Source organism: Grammomys surdaster, unplaced genomic scaffold, assembly GCF_004785775.1.
Source record: "Grammomys surdaster isolate TR1022 unplaced genomic scaffold, NIH_TR_1.0 126641, whole genome shotgun sequence".
NCBI classification, from domain to species: Eukaryota; Metazoa; Chordata; class Mammalia; order Rodentia; family Muridae; genus Grammomys; species Grammomys surdaster.
The window spans coordinates 1-5,795 of record NW_021621430.1 but is presented as its reverse complement, the minus strand read 5'-3'; the positions used below and the strand labels follow the sequence as shown (position 1 = coordinate 5,795).

The window sequence follows — 5,795 nt, the reverse complement described above, 5'->3', positions numbered from 1 at the left end:
TTTTTTTCTAAAATAAGCATTTCATGAAAAGTAAGGGGAAGAATGTTTCATCTGATCTGATACAATACATGACACAAATATAGGCATCTTTTGAATTCCTGATTTTTCTTTATACAGGTGTATTTTTCTACATAGGTAATGAAAACCAGAAGAGGCAAAGGGGGTTAAACACCAACAGCTAAAGCCAAATTAATAAACATGCTCATGAATTCCCAGGAGGCACCACAGCTAAACTCAACATTGATTGAAACATTGTTTCCACCCTCACCTGTTTCTGTTGGGTATTTTCTCCCATCTGTTTTCAGTTGCTCCTTAAGAACATTGCTTTTAGAACATAAAACTTCAAATAATAAACGTTCCTAAAATACTCATCTCGGTCTGACAGAGTCTTGAATATTTGAGTTCATCCATCACTGCAAACTATAGCTGTACTCCAAAACACTTAGGAGGTTCAAATGCTTTCTTCTTTTTCTCTTTCATCCTTGCTGCCTTGGAACTCACTGTGTAGCCCAGGCTGTCTAACAGTCTGCAACAATTCACCAGCCTTAGATTTCCAAATGGTGTGGCCCACATGACTCTATTTTTTTTTAAAGTTAATATTGTGAGATCTGTTCAGAAAAAAAATACTGATAAAACATAGAGTTTATACACACACACACACACACACACACACACACACAAACACACACAAGACAACCAGAGAGTAAGCAGAAATAACAGTTATTCTTGTAGAAAATTTCAGTTCCTCGTAGACTATGTATCCACACAGGAGGGACTCCATCTTAGAGTTTACATGGCTTAGGTGTCAGGCTTAGAGAGTATTGGTGGCCTTTTTAACACAAGACCTTTTAGCTTAGAGTCACTTGGAGATCTGCAAATTTACTCCTCCTACACTATTTGCTCATCAGGGTCATTCAGCAATAGAATCTAAAACCTTCCAACTTTAAACGTCACAAGTGAGACACGGAGGGCCTCCTCCTTAGCCATATGCATAAACACACAGATCTAGTGATTGCTTCTCACCTCCTAAATTTGTTCCCCGGTGCATGCTCAAATTCTTTTCACACAAACACACACACTTCTTATAATGTCTAAAAATCTCTGCTCTGGAGGCCTGGTTTGAAACTGTAATTGGGGCTAGGCAACATCTGTAGAGTGGTTTGAGATCTTTCCAAAAAGCAAAGTTACTGGAAGCTTCACCCATATTATCTTTCGTGTGCCTGTCCTCAGAATCTCCTCGGGCAGTGATTCTCAACATGTCTAATTCTGCCACCCTTTAATACAGTTCCTCATATTGTGGAGACCCCCCCCCCGCCATAAAATTATGTTGCTGCTACTTCATAACTGTAATTTTGCTATTGTTATGTATCATAATATAAATATCTGATGTGGAACCCCAAGGAGTCCTGACCCACAGAGAATCACTGTCCTGGGCGGGGCTGGGTGGGAGAGAGAGAGAGAGAGAGAGAGAGAGAGAGGTGGAGGTAGGTGATCTGTCACACCTGCCGCAGAGCAGGTCAAACCATGTGTTAGAAACCAAATCTCTGGTTTTAGAAGGATGTCTGGCAGAGGAACATGCAGGACAGAACCTTCAAATGGTCAGAGGGAAAGGGGGCAGGATGTTTATGGAGGATGAGGAATAAGAGACATTAGAATTTGGACCTTCTTAGGGGGAGGCCAAGATCATAGCAATTGCATAGCAAGTGTGGTGAGTACATATGTGTTGATGTGTTGAGTCTGAAGCATATGTTTGCAAATATGGTGCGCATATATATATATATATATATATATGATACATATGTATCATGCACACACAGACACACACACAAGTTTATAGGAAAGCATTCTGTAATGCTTCATCCTAAAACAGGAATGAAAATTCCTGGTTCAGGAGGGTGATTGCTAGGGAAATGAGAACAGAAGCACCACTAACAACACGGCCTTTCATGTTGCAGAGAGCTAAGTCTTTCCTGGAAGCTTTGGAAGTCTGCAGTTGACAAGCTCTGGCAGCTGAATTTGGAGTAGGTAGACAAGACACAGTCGATAGCTAAAAGAGATTTTTTCCCCAGCTCTTTTGATCAGCTGTCTATGTTGCAGTTTAGACTTCCTCGGTGCTCACAGCTAGGCAGGTGCTCACCATAGGCTCCTATCCTGTCCTGAATTCTCACCATCCTAGGGGTGTGGCCTGGTCAAATGTTGGTAATCTGTTCAGAGGGACTCTCAGGGCTTAATTGGATAGTGGGCTCCTTAACTAGACTATAAATTACCTGAGGGTATAGATTGCATCCCAGGCCTCTTGTTCCATCTAGGCTCAAGCTTTGGATTGTGTGATTGGTTTTAAAAAGACACATAATAATATTAATAATAATAATTGTATAGAGCTTATTTTATACTGGAAATCATACTGTATGAATTAGTGCTCATATGAACCCCAGGGTTTCAATACTTGGGAGAAGAAAATCCAGGCTCAGTGGTTACACTCTTAACTAATCCACAATCTTGTCTTTATTTATTATTTATTATTTATTCATTTATGTATATTTTGTGGTGCTTTGGGAATTGAACCGAAGGGCTTGTGCATGGTAGGCAAGTGCTCTACCAGAGTTACATCCTTTCGGCTTTCGGTGCTTTGAGTCACTATCTTGTTACACAACCCAGGCTGGCCTTGAACTTGAGATCTTTTTGTCTCAGTGATGCTACCATTGAGATTATAGACCTTCACCCCTGCAGCTAGCCCATGATCCCACTTCTAACAGAAACAGATAACTCCTGAATTCTTGTTCTTTTTGCTTGATGGTGAGGAGGGGTGCAGAAAGTACAAGAGAAAACATGTCCTGTAGGAACACCAATGTTGTGGCTTCTCTGTTCTTCACTGTGACTCTCCAGAGTGAAACACAGCAGGGCTGGCAGCACAGGTTCTTGTCACTAGCTACTCCACAGGTCAAGCATTGAGACAGCAAGTCTAAAGTGTGCCTGGGCAATCTAACAGGACCCATTCTCAAAATAAAACATGAAAAGATGGCGAGGAGTATAGGTGAAGTGCTCACTCAGCATGTGTGAGGCCCTGGGCTCATTCTCCAGCACTGCAGAAACAAAACAACAACAAGAGCAACAGCAGCAGCAGCAGCAGCAGCAGCTTCCACAACAAAGCATTCCTGCTTGAGAGATCACTTGGTGTCTTGTGATAAGTTTTAATTATTATGGAGTCAAGACTATTTGGTTCACTTTGCTCTTGGTTTTCCACAGCCTCAAGTCACCAAAAGAACTGCTTGGTTCTGGGTCCAACTCAGCGCTATGATCCAACACAATACTGATATACAGTCTACTATGTCCACCTTTGAAATGACCCCTGAATCTCTTTTAGATGCAGCACACTTGGTCTGCCTTCCCAATCTGAGCAAAGGCCTTTTTATCCTGGGCCCTCTCAACCTCCAGTCATTTTGTCTCCATGTCACCCAGGGGAGGACCAAGTGTATCCCCACAGGGAAGACAGTTACAGAAATCACCAAGTGGTCCTGAGTTCAACTTCATAGGAAATGACAGGATGCCCAGAGGGTAGGGAGGAGGAGAAGGAAGTAAATGCCCACAACCTGAGACAACAGAGCCACCTGGGAACTGGAGAAGTGATAGTCACCCAAGACAGGATGGCCCTGAAGAAGGTGGGTAAGGCAGGGCCAGGCCACATCAGTGGGAGAAAGCTGAAACTCAGAAGGAGAATCCAGGGCAGGGAGAGACAGCAGCAGGGAAGATGAGATGCTCCAAGCCAGCAAGGTAAGAAAGAGGGCAGGAAGGATGCTGGACCAAAACCCTGTTTCTTTCCTAACTCTCCCACCCATCTCTTTGGCCTAGACTTCTCATTTCCTAAGGTGCTTGTGAAGAGGCTGGTCTAGAGCGTCAGTAGTACAGTGTATAGCAACAAGGAATGGGCTGCAAAGTTGTCACAGGTCTCCTGTGGCTTTTTTACCTAAGGGGAGCTAAACAGTCTATTCAGTTTAGCTCTGTCCACAGTAGAGAATGGTCTGAGCTCAGGAGACTGAAGCAGGAGGATTGCTTCAAATGGAAGCTAGAGGAGTCTATTTAGTGACTTCAAGTCCAACATGGGCTACAGTGCAAGTCCTTGTATCACAACATAGAAAGTAAAAACAAACAATGTAACACAAAGAAAATGATGACTATGGGACATGGACATTCTTACTCTGCTGCTTCCTGTGTTATTCAGGTAACAGTGGCCAGTGTCTGAGCTGCTTCCACCTACTCAGTGGGATCTGGGGCATAAGAGACATAGAGATACTTTCAGCAACTAAATGACTAAAAGCAGTATGCTGAGAAAAGCCACAGGGGAAGGACTGAGGAGGGGGTCGTGACAGGGTAGGAAAAGGGCTGTCCAACCATATCCCTCATCATTTACCTCAACTCAACAATATGTTTGGAAAGGACCCCCACTCAACCCTCATCTTCAGATAGGATCTCTTGCAGTCTGCAGTCTGACATTCATATTCTCTCTCTCTCTCTCTCTCTCTCTCTCTCTCTCTCTCTCCCTCCCTCCCTCCCTCCCTCCCTCCATCCCTCCTTCTCCATCTCTCTCTCTCTCTCTCCCCCTACTCCTTCCACTCCTCTTCCTTGCACAGTCTCATTTAACCCAGACTTAGAATTCACTTCGTAGCCCAGACTTGCCTCACACCCATAGAGATCTCCTTGGTGTCTGTCTCCCAAGCGCTGGAGTTGGAGGCTGAAGATACCCCACCTCCTCTCTAAAGTAGGTCGAGTGCCATTTTCTCAACAAAGTTGCGAATGACAAGCAGGAATTGCTCTTCCTATTCTGTGCACCTCTGTGACACATGATCTATATCTGTTTTGACTATTGTCATAGATTGCTTTTAACTGTGTATGGTGGGGTTGTATGCAAAGGTGGCTACACGTTGACGGGTTATAAGCTTTAACAGCAGGGATTGATTTCCTATAGACCCGAGCATGGGGTTTTCTTAAAATGTACTCAGGATATGATGAGGTGAAAATTAAGAGGCAGAAGAGGATATTGTTTCATTTTACAGAACTGTGTCCTTGTAGGAACCAAAATTAATTTCTTGTTTTAAAGGAAGATTAAAAACAAACAAACAAACAAAAAACCAAAATAACTCATGTCCTTTAGACCTAAGAGGACTCAGCAATCATTACGAGTACTTTTGTATTTTAATAAAGAACAGATTTTTTGCACCCTACATTAACCAAATCATTTTTAATCTGAAAAAAATATAGATTTCTTCGAAGTTGGCATATTTTTTTTAATCACCTTACTTTTTGAGATAGGTCCCATTCTGTAGCCTAGGTCGGCCTCAAACTTACTTATGTAACGCAGACTCACTTGGAACTCATAGCAATCCTCCTGTTTCAACATCCCACATGCTAGGATTATAAACATGATACACCATGCTCTTACTCAGTATCTTAATCACAAGTAGAAATACTGCTCCTTCCACACCGCACAGGGAGAGACAGTAGCATGGTCTAAGTTCTTTAAACTCAAGAAGGCTCTTCCCTATGAGTCAAACCTCTTACCTTTAGTAAAAGAGAAAAAAACATTGTTAAAAAAACAAAAACAAAAAAGAAAGGAAGAAAATGGCAGAGACATAACATATAAATAGAGAAAGAATTTACTCAAAAGTGGCCTTATACTGTCAAGTAGCACAGTTGACACTATAGTCTCAGCCAGATACATGGGTGGCAGAGTATGAAGGAATTTGGTGAGTGCCAGGCCATCCTGGGCTACAGAGTAAGAACCTGTTTAAAAAAAAAAA

General features: G+C 42.5%; 1 long non-coding RNA gene across 1 annotated transcript in view; it reads right to left on the bottom strand.

Annotated features, from left to right (window-relative positions):
* The window catches only part of LOC114615326, a 2,314-nt gene extending 1,718 nt beyond the window's left edge, over positions 1-596 (bottom strand). The window contains exon 1 of the long non-coding RNA XR_003710459.1: positions 269-596. This is a non-coding gene — a long non-coding RNA (uncharacterized LOC114615326). The remainder of the gene's footprint in view (positions 1-268) is intronic.
* Between the last annotated feature and the right edge of the window lie 5,199 nt (positions 597-5,795).